Here is a 15,774-nt window from a genome sequence, read left to right as displayed (position 1 = left end):
GAGCAGGAAACCCGGTGCCTTCTCCGGCTCAGGTACTGATGGATCTCACAGACAAGATGACGGCCCTGTTAACCGCCACGGTTGACCCGGCGGATCAAGCTCAGCATGGTGCGGAGGTGGCACAGTTAAAATTGGATCTAGTGAAAGCTAAGGAGGAGCTTGCAGCGGAAGGGATCAGGATGGCTGCAGAGAGGGCGGCTCTCGATGCCCAAACTCAGCTGATCCAAGCGCAGTCCTTCCAACTCACGATGGATCAGAACGCGTCCAATGAGGTCATGAGAAGGAGGCATCAGAAGACCCAATCTCGACTCCCTCCGGTTTACGATCCACGCAACCTTTTCAACACGCCAGGTGCAGGGCCTAGTAACCCGCCAGGGGTCATAGTGCCCGGGTCTGGAGCCCCTATTCAGCCACGAGTAATGGGGCCTCCCCAAGTGCCCCCTGCCCCGCCTCAGTACGTGCCAATACCCCCGGGTCATTATAATAACCCGCTGGAGAACATGGTCGCTGCGGCAGCACGGCTGGCGGCTCTCCCAGTTGACGGCGACTCTCCGCCGGCTATTGAAACCCGTCGGGTCAGGGAACTCCTTCAGACAGCTCTGGCGCAGCAAGAGGCGTACTCCTACAGCCGGGACAGGATCCACTCGACCCCTCATCCAGGCCAGAGCCCGAGTTACAGCCGGCACATGGTCTCAGCAACCGGTTCAAGTAACGTCCGACGCCATGACCCGCCCCCTGGCCACGGCCCGGCTCATAATGGAGCCTTTCACGCAGCAGACCAGGACAGAGCGCGGCAAGAGGCGGAGCAAGTGCCTCAATTGACGGCTTACCAGACCCCCCCGGCTTATCCGACGACTTCCGTCGACGTGCGCATCCCTACCAGGACCGGGGGTGTCCCTTGTTTAGTGCCAGCTATCCGTAATGAACGTCTACCTAAGGACTTCAAGGGCCCTAGGAAGGTGCCTAATTACACAGCTGACTTACAACCCGCAGCCTGGATCGAGAGTTGCGAGATGGCCATGGAACTACTGGAGGTCAGTGAGGCGGCAATGGCCAAGTACTTCACCATGATGTTGGATGGGACTGCCCGCACTTGGTTGAAAGGGCTACCACCGAACTCCATCGGGTCTTGGGCTGAGCTGAAAGCCCGGTTCATCCAAAACTTCAAGGATACCTGCAGGCAGTCGATGTCAATTGTGGATTTGACTAACTGTAAGCAGCAGGAGGGTGAATCCACGACGCATTGGGTTCGCCGGGTCAAGGAGATCATACATTCGTCAGATAAGATGGATGCCGGCTCTGCAGTCTTAATGCTGGAACAGAATTGTCGTTTCGTGCCCCTGAAGATGAAACTCGGGCGGCTTAAGCGCGACTGCAGTGATATGGGTACACTAATGGCGGCTCTTGTTAAGTACGCCGATTCTGATGGTACCAAGGATCCCCCTTCAGATGATGAAAGGGCAGGGAAGGGAAAGAAGAACGGCAACGGCAAGGGTCTTCAGCATAACCCGGGGAACCAAGGAGGAGGCAAGCGCAAGGGCGACAGCAGCCTAGAGTTTGTGGCCAACGCCAGCTCACAAGGGAATAACCAGCGACGTAAGGGGAGGCCCCCTCCCCGAGGCGGCGGGTCAGGTCCGACGCTGGAGCAGCTGTTGAATGAGCCTTGTCCAAGGCATGGCTCTAGAGAGAAGCCAGCGACTCATCTGTGGAAGGATTGCGCAATCATGAAGGCCTTTAAGAATTACAATGGCCCGGGCGGCGGCTCAGGCGTCGGCGGCTTTCATGGCCCGGGCGGCGGCTCAAATTCCGGTCCTCAGAACGGTCAAGGGGGCTTTAATCAACAGTCTGGCCAGGGTCATCAACAGCAGCAGGGGGGTTATCAGATCAATCCAAAGCAGCTTAGCAGTGGACAGTATCATGTGTTTACCACTAGTTTGTGCAAGCGAGATCAGAAGCTTCACAAGAGGGCTGTGAATGCTGTTGAGCCGGCGGTTCCACGCTACTTGCGGTGGTCTGAGCAGCCTATAGTGTGGAGCAGGGAGGATCACCCTCCACGAGTGGATAATCCGGGTCACTTGGCCCTGGTGGTGGCTCCTCAGGTGGGAGGATATAAGTTCACTAAGGTGCTCATGGATGGAGGCAGCAGCATCAACATCCTCTATTATGAGACATTCCGTCGTATGGGGTTGATTGATAAGAACCTCAGCCAGTCCAACACTATTTTCCACGGGGTGGTACCTGGTAAGTCGGCTTATCCAGTCGGCAAGATTGAGTTGGAAGTGGCCTTTGGAGATGAGAACAACTACAGGGTGGAGAAATTGACCTTTGAGGTGGTCAAGATAAGAAGTCCATACCATGCTATATTTGGACGGCCGGCTTACGCCAAGTTCATGGCACGGCCGTGTTATGTATACTTACAGCTCAAGATGCTGGGTCATAATGGGACCATTACGGTTCACGGCAGCCGGAAAGTGGCTCTGGAGTGTGGGGAAGGCGATGCAGCTTATGCAGAATCTGTTTGTGCAACAGAGGAGTTGAAGTTTTACAAAGACAACGTTGACCCAACAGATATGACCTCTCTGAAGAAGCCGACTACGGAGAATGAGCCGGCGATGAAATTTAAGTCAGCTGATGAGACTAAACTTGTTGATTTCGTTCCAGGAGACTCATCTCAGCAATTCAGCATCAGTGCCAATCTGGATCCAAAATAGGAAGGCGCGCTCATTGAGTTCATCCGTGAGAATAGGGACATCTTCGCATGGAAACCTTCTGACATGCCAGGTGTACCTAGAGAGCTCGTTGAGCACACTCTCAATGTTGATCCGAAATTTAAGCCGGTCAGGCAGTTCCTTTGGCGGTTTAATGAAGAGAGGCGGAAAGCTATTGGTGAAGAGGTGGCTCGGCTCTTGGCGGTCGGGTTTATTGTTGAAGTCTTTCACCCAGAGTGGTTGGCTAACCCGGTGCTCGTACTCAAGAAGAACGGCACCTGGCGGATGTGTGTGGACTACACGGACTTAAACAAGGCGTGTCCGGCTGATCCTTTTGCCCTCCCCCGTATTGATCAAATCATTGATGCTACGGCAGGTTGTGCACGCTTAAGTTTCTTGGATGCTTATTCTGGATATCATCAAATTAAGATGGCAGTTAAGGACCAGGAGAAGACAGCGTTCATCACTCCCTTTGGAGCCTTCTGCTATGTGTCTATGCCCTTTGGACTCAAGTGTGCACAGGCGACTTACCAGCGTTGTGTACAGAACTGTCTTCATAAACAGATTGGGCGCAATGTTCACGCCTATGTGGACGATATTGTGGTTAAGTCCATAAAAGAGGAAACCCTGATAGATGATTTAAGGGAGACCTTTGATAACCTCCGGATCTACAAGATGATGCTTAACCCGGCCAAGTGTGTTTTTGGTGTTCCTGCAGGCAAACTCTTGGGTTTTTTGGTTTCTGACAGAGGCATTGAAGCTAACCCGGAGAAGATCAAGGCCATCACCTCCCTGGCTAAGCAGGCGTGTATAAATGACGTTCAGCGCTTGGCGGGTCGCATCGCTGCTTTAAGCCGGTTTATAAGCCATTTGGGTGAGAAAGCCATGCCATTATATCAGTTGATGAAGAAAACTGATAACTTTGTCTGGAATGATGCGGCTAATACTGCCTTTGAGGATTTGAAAAAGCAGCTGGCAGAGCCCCCAGTCCTTGCTGCTCCGGTTGATAAGGAGCCCTTGTTACTGTACGTGGCGGCGAACACACGAGCCGTCAGTGTGGCTATGGTGGTGGAGCGCAAGGAGGAGGGCAAGGAGCATCCGGTTCAGCGGCCGGTTTATTATGTCAGCGAAGTGCTCATTGAGTCCAAGCAGCGATATCCGCATTGGCAGAAGCTTGTTTATGGTGTGTTCATGGCAAGCCGGAAACTCAAGCATTATTTTCAGGGTCATCCCATCACTGTGGTCAGTTCTGCCCCTCTTGGTGATATCATTCAAAACAGGGAGGCCACAGGGAGAGTAGCTAAGTGGGCTATAGAGCTCGGACCTCATGGTCTCAAGTACGTGCCACGCACTGCTGTTAAATCTCAGGCCTTGGTGGATTTCATCAACGACTGGACAGAGTCACAAGTGCCCGAGCAGAAGCCGGATAACACATATTGGACTATCCACTTCGATGGGTCCAGGCAGTTGGAGGGCTCGGGGGCTGGAGTCGTGTTGGCTTCCCCTAAAGGTGACAAGTTCCATTATGTGCTACAGTTGATGTTTCCTTGCACTAACAACGCGACTGAGTACGAGGCCTTGCTCCATGGTCTTCGGATGGCTAAGGAGATGAGCTTAAGCCGGGTAAGGTGCTTCAGCGACTCAGACTTGGTGGCTCAACAAGTATCAGGAAAGTGGGATTCCAAGGACCCTCTCATGGCGGCTTATCGCCGCGAGGTTGATGCCATTGCTAGGCACTTTCAGGGTTATCAGGTGGAACACATCGATCGTAGGAAGAACGAGGCAGCGGATGCTTTAAGCCGGCTGGGCTCTCAGCGAAAACCGGTGCCGCCCAACACTTTCCTGGACGTCCTGTATAGCCCTTCTGTTAAGTTGCCTACAGAGGAAGACTTGGCTATCCCTGACCTGGAGGCCCGACTGGTGGCGGCTCTTCATATCATACCAGACTGGACAATGCCATATCTGGCTTACATGACCCGGGGCGAGTTGCCTGAGGACGAAACTTTGGCCAGGCAAATAACCCGGCTGGCTAAGTCAATGATTGTTATCAACGGAGAGTTGCATCACCGCAGTGTTACGGGAGCGTTTCAGCGTTGTGTTTCCCCTGAGGAAGGTCAAGAAATCTTGCGTGAGATCCATGAAGGGGATTGTGGCCATCATGCCGGCTCAAAGTCTCTTGTGGCTAAGGCTTTTCGTCATGGTTTTTATTGGTTGACGGCTCATGCTGATGCGGAGGACTTGGTCAGTAAGTGTGATGGTTGCCAGAGGTTCTCACGACGGGCTCACGTATCGGCTCAGGAGCTGAGGATGATCCCAATCACTTGGCCCTTTGCGGTCTGGGGGCTTGATATGGTTGGGCCTTTTAAGCGGTCCAAAGATAAGAAGACCCACCTCTTGGTGGCGGTTGACAAATTCACAAAGTGGGTGGAAGCTGAGCCAGTTAGCAAGTGCGATGCAGCCACAGCGGTTCAATTTATGAAAAAGGTGATTTTCCGCTTTGGTTTTCCGCACAGCATTATAACTGACAATGGCACCAATCTCTCCAAAGGCGCCATGGAAGAGTTTTGTCAACGAGAGCATATCCGACTTGATGTTTCCTCAGTGGCTCATCCTCAATCCAATGGTCAAGCTGAGAGAGCTAATCAGGAGATTCTGAAGGGCATCAAGCCCCGGCTTTTGGTCCCTTTGCAACGGACGCCGGGTTGTTGGGTGGAGGAGTTGCCCTCCGTGTTATGGAGCATCAACACTACTCCTAACAGGTCTACAGGTTTTACGCCTTTCTTCATGGTTTATGGAGCAGAAGCAGTCCTCCCCAGTGACATCCGTCATGACTCACCTCGCATGGCGGCTTACGTTGAGGCGGATAATGAACAGGCGCGCCAAGATGCTCTGGACTTGTTGGACGAACAGCGTGATGTGGCAGCATCCCGTTCAGCGATTTACCAACAAGGCCTGCGCCGCTATCATAGCCGCCGGGTTAAATCCCGGGTCTTCCAAGAAGGCGATCTCGTGCTCCGGCTCATCCAGGATCAAACAGATGCACACAAGTTATCCCCGCCATGGGAAGGGCCCTTTGTGGTCAGCAAGAACTTGCACAACGGGTCATATTACCTCATTGACATTCGGGAGCACAAAGATTCACATAAGTCGGAGGAAGAGACCCGTCGGCCGTGGAACATAGCTCAGCTTCGGCCTTACTACACTTGAGCCATCGGCTCTCGTGGTGTACATATTTCTCTCAACCATGTATATATTATGATAAGCAATAAAGCAGGACCTCTGTCCTTTTTTCTCCTCCACATATGCACGTATTGTTTTCATTGCAAGATTACATGATGACTTAAAGGAGGATCCGGCTTATGATCGTATTCGAATCTAGCCGTAAGCAATAAGGTCACTTGGGGGCTTCCTGTTCAAACATGGGTCGTATTCGAACCAAAGAGAACATAGCTGTCGATACCCATTTGATTGGCAAAGTGCCGAGCTCATTGGGAGGTTACCTTTGGTCATATTTGAATCATAGTTTAACCCCTCTGAGAACCGACGTGGATCGTATTCGAATCAGCGTCGTTAAACAATTCTTAAAATCACTTGGGGGCTTCCTATTCAAACATGGGTCGTATTCGAACCAAAGAGAACATAGCTGTCGGTACCCTCTTGATTGGCATCGCCACACCCACTGGGGGCTATATGATCGTATCTGAATCATAGCTTAACCCCTTTGGGCCGGGTCTCTGGTCGTATTCGAACCGAAAGCCCCTAAGTTCTTCCGCTTTATCACAAGTTTTCTCTGATTATGTCAAGGTGTGTACAGCCAGGTCTCACTTTGCCGGCTTAACTTTGGTTTACAGTATTGCTGAACGCCATGGGTGTTATAAGGCAGGTAAACCGGAGTTGTAGTACCAACCTTTTTATCCAGGTTATTTAAAACGGAAGTATGCTTGCAGGCCGTTAAGTATGTTCTTACGGCTGTATTCAGGATATCATTGGAGACAAGTCCTTTTTGATTCATATTCCGGGTTATCTAAAACTTATGATTCTCAGGGCGGTAAGCCGCCTCAAGATTTGTAATTTGCCTTTCTATGCAGGATAATTAAAGGCACCTCTTTTGAGGTTGAGAAAAACAAAGGATTAATTATGACCCGGAGAAACATCAAAGAGATAACTTCAAAAGACTTCAGCATTTAATACGTGCACCATGGCACGGCAGAGATAAACTGTTGCACCTACTCTATTACAAAACTCATCAAGTCTAAAAGGGTGGAGCATGGTTTGGTAAACCGGCTGTGGAAGTTAAGACGCTTGCTGGGTGGAAGTCTCCGGCTCATCTCTTCCTTCTCCTCCGGTTGATCCCAAGACCTGGAAGGTTGATGACTTCCAGTCGATGCCGCTGAGAGCTTCGAACTGGGCTTCCTCGTCAATTAACCCGGAAGGGTCGATCTCCGGGGCGAAAGTGTGCTGACGAGCCGGCGGGATCAAGTTGAGAGCTTCATAGCGAGGGGTCGGGATCCTCTGATTCTCCGCATTGTAACCCGGCTGGTACTTGGTCAGATCTGTATCGTTGCCGATAAGAGTAGCCACCGGGCGTACGGCCTTCACGCAAGCTGCAAAGTCCTTCTGATCGGAAGCGGAGCCGTCTTCCTTCAGGCTTGGATAGCCAAGGGCGATGTCCGCCGGGTCTAATTCGGGCAGGAATGCCTTGGCCCGGCTCAGCGCGGCGATTGCTCCGGCTCTTGCAGAGGCCCGTCGCAGCTCTTGAATCCGTTGAGGCGGTACAGCGAGCCGGCGAAGGACTTCTACCAAGTGAGTCGGCACCTCGTTGGATAAGGCCACCACAGCTAAGGCACGCTGTGACCCGGTGTAGAGCTGCTCCACCAGGGTATACACGGCCTTCAGCTTGGTGACCACGCTCTGGTTGGGATTGGCACTTCTGGGACCTGTTTAACAGAATCAGATAAGCCGCCGACAAGGATAAAATTATGAGATATACACATTCTAAAACTTGATGAAAGCCGGCGAGACGACTTACCGAAGATTGCGGCCACCATTTGGGACACTTGGCGCTTTAGGCCGGAGAGCTCAGCGGTCTTCTCGGAGAGAGTCTTCTTCGCCTGTTCAGCCCGGGTCACCAATGCGGCCTTTTCTTCGGCCCATGCCTTCCGCTCAGCGTCGAACTCCGTCTTCAGCTTCTCTTGCGCGGCGATGCTGGACACGAACTTGGCGTTTGCCTTCCGGGTCTCCATTTCTTGCATCTTCAGCCGGCTCGTGAGATCAGCAAGGTCAGTCTCCAGCTTCTTGCCAGCAGCCTGTATAAGTTTCCGGGTTATGGCATGAACAATTACTCTACAAATTTAAAGTCCCAAGCGTTTTCCAAGAAAAGACACTTGGCACTTGGGGGCTAATGCATATTGAATGTTTTCTATCTACATATTGCCGGTTCAAATGGAGTAAGCCGGAAACTAAGTCTACAACGTACTCAGTCATAAGTCGTCGACTTGGGGGCTAGCATGGTACAGGTAACTAAGCAGTAACTAAGAGGACAAAAGAGTAAATAAGATGACAAAAGGATGTTACCTCAGACTTCTGCTGGATTTGGGTCACCATGGCAACCTCGGCGTCCCGGCTCTTGTGCACTTGGCTGATGTAGCCAGAGACGAGCTCTCCAATGCTCAAGTTGGTGTAGTCGGAGAGGTCCAGGTTCACCCGGTGGGGCTGCAGCAACTCCCCCTTAGCGGAGCACTTGGCCAGCACGGTAGGTCTCCCCGGTTCAACGAACTCCGTCCGGGTGATTACCACGTCCGGGTCATTTGTTGGTTGGGCTGAGCCGGAGGCCTCCGGGTCGGCAGAAGCTTCTGCAGGCGCCGTGTCCATTGGAGTGGTGGCTTCGGGGGCAGAGGTAGCTGGCGGGTCTTGGACCGTCACCTCCGGCTCAGGCAAATCCGGCACTCTGGCCGACTTGGTTTTCTTCACCCTCTTGGTGAGCTTTGCCTGGGCACTGAAAGAACAACAAAGGTTAGTACAAAAAATATGAGTAACGATCAGAACAACATGAGATGATTATCGTTACCCGGGCGCGGTCTTGAAAGCCGGCAGATTCGACTGCATAGAGTCGCCGGAAGAAGGGGAAGTCTCCTGATAATTTGAGTCAGAAGAATTAAGCGGTTGGCATATAACACCCGCAAAAGGATGAAAAGGGTATAATTTTGCGATCACCTCGGTCCGGCGTTTCCTTGATGCATCAGGTAACCCGGAGGAGAGGTCAGTGTCCTTGCTGGTCCGGGTGTGCCGCCGGCTCTCATGAACCTATCGCTTCAAAATAAATTGAGGATCTTGGTAAGCTAAAGGATGGGAAAAGCTTACTTTCCGGGTTACTCTTCGGGTTTTCAGCCTTGGCAAGGGCTCCGAGTCGGAGGAAAGTATTGTTACCTCTTCAACCACCGGGTTACTGGCTCCGGTGTCCTCCTGTTGATAAACAGCATTAATAAGGCGGACAGAAATAAACGACAAGTATAACAAGAGCTTACAGGTTTAGGAATTACCTCAGACTCGGAGCTGTCACTTAGCTGCAACAGCTCCGAAGCAGTGGGCCTACTTCCCTTCTTACGGGGAGCGGCTTTCTTGGCGGCTTTCTTCACCTTTCTGGCCTTCTTGGCCGCCTCATGGTCATATTTGACCCGCCAGAACTTGTCGTCAGCCTGAAAAATACAATGATGATTTCTTCAAACGATTCAGATGAAGGTTATATACAGAAGAAGATAGGATGATCAGATTGGCGGCTTACCGCTGGGGCTGGGTTGGTCTTGCAGAAGGGGGCTAACCCGGTCCTTCCACAGTCTGCCAGGCTCTCGTTCAAGAGAGCCTTGATCATCTCCTCTGCAACGTCTTCAGGAAGATCATTGCGGCTGTGTCTCTGAGGGTCGTCTTTTCGGCCCGTGTACTCACACATTAAGCCGGGGCGGCGGCTCAATGGGATCACCCGCCATGAGATCCAGACCCGGACCAGATCGATTCCATTTAGACCATTGCCCAGGAGAGCCTTGATCTTGTTGATGGTGGGAAGCAGAGGCTGGCGCTCCGTCAGAGTCAGTTTGTCTGACAATGGGTGTGTTGACTCCAGACGTGATGGGCGAAAGCCGGGCAGCGGACTTTCATCAGCCGGTGACGTATCTTGGCAATAGAACCAAGTCATGTTCCAGTCCTTTGGGTGGCTCGGTGGCTCGGCATAAGGGAAAAGACAGTCTCTTCGCCGCTGAATGGAGATGCCACCTAGCTCTAGACTTGGTCCATTGGCGCACTCATTCTGACGGTTTAAGTAAAAAAGCTCTCTGAAGAGCAGCAGACTAGGTTCATCTCCAAGATAAACCTCGCAGAAGACTTGGAAATTGCAGATGTTGGACACTGAGTTGGATCCTATATCTTGAGGCCGCAAGTCGAAGAAGTTCAGAACGTCTCTGAAAAACTTTGAACCGGGCGGTGCGAAGCCCCGGCTCATGTGATCCGCAAAAATCACTACCTCCCCGTCCTTTGGTTGTCGTCTCTCTTCTGACGGGTCAGGGGCACGGTAGGACATGACATCCTTCTTGGGCAGATATCCGGCCTTAACAAAATCTGCTAGGGTCTCATTGGTGACATTGGACCTCATCCAGTTGCAAGTAATGGGAGCTTTGGGAGGCATGGTGAAAGTCGGCAGTCTATGATAAAAGGAAAAACGTCCGGGTTAATTATGAGTCGGAAGCAATCTACAGTTCAATATCAAGGTGGCGGCTTATAAGGGGACTAATGGTATACACTTAAGTGCATCGGGCTATTTAAGCCGCCGAGGGATTGAGAGTAATTTGATTGTCTACAGGCTTTATCACAGCTAAGCCGGAAATTTTATGGCGCACGGTTTTCTTTAAGCCAGAAGGTTCTACGGCGCGTGGTTTCTTTAAACCGGAACTGTGAACCGCCGAGATTCAATGATTGCAATTTTTACTAAGTGTGGTAAAACAGGTTTCACACATCACAGTAAAAATTTCGGATCAAAATGGTCGGGTAAAAGAAAAAATTTCTAGACCTAGAAACAGACGCGAGGAGGCTCTTGAGCTCGAACAAGGTTCTTATGCAATAAACAGAGGGTTGTTTGCATGTGAATGGGTATTAAAACATCTACCGCAGTGAGTTTGTACAGGGTTAAGATCAAAAAGGGGCAGTAAGAAAGAAAACTACTGGAGTTTGTGGCAATGGCGACGAACACGAAGAACGCGGACGAACTCTACGGCAGATCTACTCTACAGGACAAGCAGGACTTACAGGAGCTGGAGAGTCGCGGAGGTCGTCGCGTTTCTCTGGTCAGATCAGGGTGATGCAGCGGCCTGAGCTGGTGACGACGAGAAGACCCGCGGCGGCGACGGCGGCGGAGCTCGAGCAGCACGGGACAGTGAGAGGAAGGAGACGACAGAGGAAGGAGAGTGAGAAAGGGCCGTCGGGCCGGCCTATTTACAAGGCAAATTCATAAAGCGGGCGCGAGAATCAAGGAGACCACAGCGTGGTTATCTCCCCACGAAACGCCTCGATTTTCAGGATGACAGTAAATGTAAAGATCCGTTGCGAATCTGGCGGAGTAAAAAACGGGCTTAATGGAAGATGATGTCACGGCGGATTATCCGGAGTCCAGAGGATGACGTCACGCCGGGTTATGGCCTTCACACAATTGTAAGCCGGAGTTTTTCTGTCGAAGGAATGGAAGATTGACATGAGCCGGCTCAAATCAATCTGGGGCCTAATGTTGAGGATATAGACCTTAGAGTCACCCGCCAGGAGGGGCCGGGTTACTCATATGGTCATTACCAGAAGCCCGGGCCAAGCTTAAAGACGGTGGGCCAAAGATGGGCTTAAGACCCGGATATGGCTTAAGGCCCGTAGTTGCAATCATTATTATGGTAGAACTTGTAGTGTAAGGCAAGAATAGTTGAGAGTCCAAGCCGGACACTCTTATGAGCCGGACGGGACTCTGAGAGCTGCTGGGCGTCAGCCTCCCTATATAAAGGGACGACCCGGCAGTGGTTTAGGAAAAAGAACAATCTCATCGAGAGCCGGGCATAGCAGTTTAGCTCCCTGGTGATCGTAACCCTAATCAATATCACCTCAAACTGGACGTAGGCTTTTACCTTCACCGTAAGGGGCCGAACCAGTATAAACCCTCGTGTTCCTTGTCCCGCATTAACCCCTTCAAGCTTCCTAGCTGCGATGGCTCCACGACTAAGTCCTAGCTCGAGGACATCTGCCGTGACAATTCCACGACAGCTCCCCTTGTGTCGAATCAATAAATTTGGGTTGAGTACTCTACCCTCGAAAACTGTTGCGATCCCCTATACTTGTGGGTTATCAAGACTATTTTCTGGCGCCGTTGCCGGGGAGCATAGCTCTATTCTTTGAGTCACTTGGGATTTATATCTACTGGTCACTATGAAGAACTTGAAAGACGCTAAGACAACAATTTATCCCTCAACTACGAGGGGAGGTAAGGAACTGCCATCTAGCTCTGCACTTGAGTCACCTTCTGTTTTGAGTAAGCTTGCGACACCTAAACCTGCTTCTGCTATTCGTTCTGATATGTCGCATGTTATTGATGATGCCACTTCTGCTATACATGATACTTATGATGAAACTACTTCCATGCTTGATACTACTGTGCCACTTAGGGAATTTCTTGATGAACAAATTGCTAGAGTTAGAGAGAAAGAAATTATTGAAACTGATTATATAGATGAAAGTGATGATGAAGACTCGCCTGTTATTCCTGAGGGTTATGTTTTTGAAAAAGAAGCTGCTTTAGCTATTTTAGCTTGCAAAGATAGATATGAACTCAAGAGGTCATTAGCTAAATGGAAGCAGCAATCTCTTAATGCTAGAATGAAACCTGACCCTGCTTTTGCTGCTTCACCTATCTGTGCTACTGATAAGGATTATGAATTCTCTGTTGATCCTCATATAATTACTTTGGTTGAATCTGATCCTTTTTATGGCTATGAATCTGAAACTGTTGTGGCACATCTTACTAAATTAATTGATATAGCCACCCTGTTCACTAATGATGAGAGAACTCGCTACTTTTATATCCTTAAAATATTTCCGTTCTCATTAAAGGGTGATGCTAAGATATGGTTTAATTCTCTTGATCCTGGTTGTGTGCGTAGTCCCCAGGATATGATTTATTACTTCTCTGCTAAATATTTCCCTGCTCATAAGAAACAAGCTGCTTTAAAGGAAATATATAATTTTGTGCAAATTGAAGAAGAGAGTCTCCCACAAGCTTGGGGGAGGCTTCTCCAATTACTTAATGCTTTGCCTGACCATCCTCTTAAGAAAAAGAAAATACTTGATATCTTTTATAATGGACTAACCGATGCTTCCAGAGATTACCTGGATAGTTATGCTGGTTCTGTTTTCAGGGAAAGAACACCAGATGAAGCTGAAATTCTATTGAATAATATGTTGACAAATGAAAATAATTGGACACTTCCTGAGCCAATTCCTGAGCCTATTCCTAAACCAACTCCGAAGAAAAGAGGTGTTCTATTTCTCAGTCCTGAAGATATGCAAGAGGCAAAGAAATCTATGAAAGAAAAGGGTATTAAAGCTGAAGATGTTAAGAATTTACCTCCTATTGAAGAAATACATGGTCTTAATCTACCGCCTGTTGAAGAAACATATGATCTTAATCCATTACCTATTGAAGAACCTCATGGTCTTGATAACCCGACACAGGTAGTAAAGGTAAATTCTCTCTATAGATATGATAAAGCTGAAATCCCTCCTACTAAAATTGCTAGCCAATGCTTGGATGAGTTTGATAACTTTATGGTTAGGCAAGAAGATTTTAATGCTTATTTTGGTAGACAATTAAAACAAAATGCTTATATGATTGAACACTTGAGTAATTACATGGCTAATGTTAAAGGTGAACTTAAACGCATTAGCAAACATGCTTCTATGGTTACCACTCAAGTAGAACAAGTACGTAAAGCTCAAAATGATTTGCTCAATGAATTAAATAGTAAGAATAATGACTATGCTGTTAGAGTGGCTACTAGAACTGGTAGAATGACTCAGGAACCTTTGTATCCTGAAGGCCACCCTAAGAGAATTGAGCAAGTTTCTCAGAGAAATAATATAGATGCACCTAGTCCTTCTAAAAAGAAGAAAAAGAAAAATGATAGGACTCTGCATGCTTCTAGTGAACCTATTGCTGAACCACCTGAGAATCCAAATGATATCTCTATTTCTGATGCTGAAACACAACCTGGTAATGAACATGAATCTAATGAAAATGCTAATGATGATGTTCATGATGATGCTCAACCTAGTAATGATAATGAGGTTGAAATTGAACCTGTTGTTGATCTTGATAACCCACAATCAAAGAATCAATGTTATGATAAGAGAGACTTTGTTGCTAGGAAACATGGTAAAGAAAGAGAACCATGGGTTCAGAAACCCATGCCCTTTCCTCCCAAACCATCCAAGAAAAAGGATGTTGAGGATTTTGAGCGCTTTGCTGAAATGATTAGACCTATCTTTTTGCGTATGCGATTAACTGATATGCTCAAAATGAATCCTTATGCTAAGTACATGAAAGATATTGTTACAAATAAAAGAAAGATACCTGAAGCTGAAATTTCCACCATGCTTGCTAATTATACTTTTAAGGGTGGAATACCAAAGAAACTTGGAGATCCAGGAGTACCAACTATACCATGCTCCATTAAAAGAAACTATGTTAAAACTGCTTTATGTGATCTTGGAGCCGGTGTTAGTGTTATGCCTCTCTCTTTATATCGTAGACTTGATTTGAATAAGTTGACACCTACTGAAATATCTTTGCAAATGGCTGATAAATCAACTGCTATACCTGTCGGTATTTGTGAGGATGTGCCTGTTGTGGTTGCAAACGTTACTATTTTAACGGACTTTGTTATTCTTGATATACCCGAGGACGATAGTATGTCTATTATTCTTGGAAGACCCTTTTTGAATACTGCAGGGGCTGTTATTGATTGCAACAAAGGCAATGTCACTTTTCATGTTAATGGTAATGAGCATACGGTGCACTTCCCGAGGAAACAACCTCAAGTCCATAGTATCAATTCTATTGGAAAAAATCCATCGATTATATTTGGAGGTTTTGAATTTCCTCTACCTACTGTCAAGAAGAAATATCATATTCTTATTATAGGGGATGTGCATATCCCCGTTGAGGTAACATAGTGTTATTCGAAATTTCTCCGGTTCCATGTTATTCGGAATGAGTTTGTTAACAAGACTTGATCAACCTTGTTAGTGGATTCCTTTCGATGAGCATGAGATGGACGAAGTTAGAAAGCACAACCTTCTATACCCTCTTTCTACTTTCTGTTATTTAGTTGAAATAAAGTAAAACTAGTATTTTTCTGTCTGTTTTCTGATTTATCCCTGCAATATAAAAATACCCCGAAAATAAAAGTTCTCCAAATGCCCTGAAAATGGAATATGTTTTTTTCTAGAATATTTGAGAATATCTGGCACTGAAAACACAGCAGGAGGGGCAAGCACCTGGCCACGAGGGTGGAGGGCGCGCCCTACCCCCCTAGGCGCGCCCCCTGCCTCATGGGCCCACGGTGGCTCCCCTCCACTTATTCCTGCACCCACACACTCCTTCTTCCTCCCAAAAAAATCACCATCCAGCTCAAGCACGAGTTCTAGCTCATTTTGCTGCAATTTTCGATCTCCTTGCTCAAAGCACCTCTCACAAAACTGCTTGGGGGGATTGTTCCTTGGTATGTGACTCCTCCATTGGTCCAATTAGTTTTTGTTCTAGTGCTATATTCATTGCAAATTTGTGCTGCCTAGGTGACCATGTTCTTGAGCTTGCATGTCAAATTTATATGGTTCCAAGTAGTTCTAATGTTTGTTATAGTTTCTAGGCACTTGTAGGAGTAGTTGCTATCAATTTTATTGAGCTTGGTTCACTTTTTTTTGAAGTTACTAAAAATTTCAGAATTTTTCAAAAAATAATGAAGAGATTTTTTAGGGGCTCATCGAGCCG

This window comes from Aegilops tauschii, chromosome 7 (genome assembly GCF_002575655.3).
Source record: "Aegilops tauschii subsp. strangulata cultivar AL8/78 chromosome 7, Aet v6.0, whole genome shotgun sequence".
Classification (NCBI taxonomy): domain Eukaryota; kingdom Viridiplantae; phylum Streptophyta; class Magnoliopsida; order Poales; family Poaceae; genus Aegilops; species Aegilops tauschii.
This window is presented reverse-complemented; position numbering follows the sequence as displayed.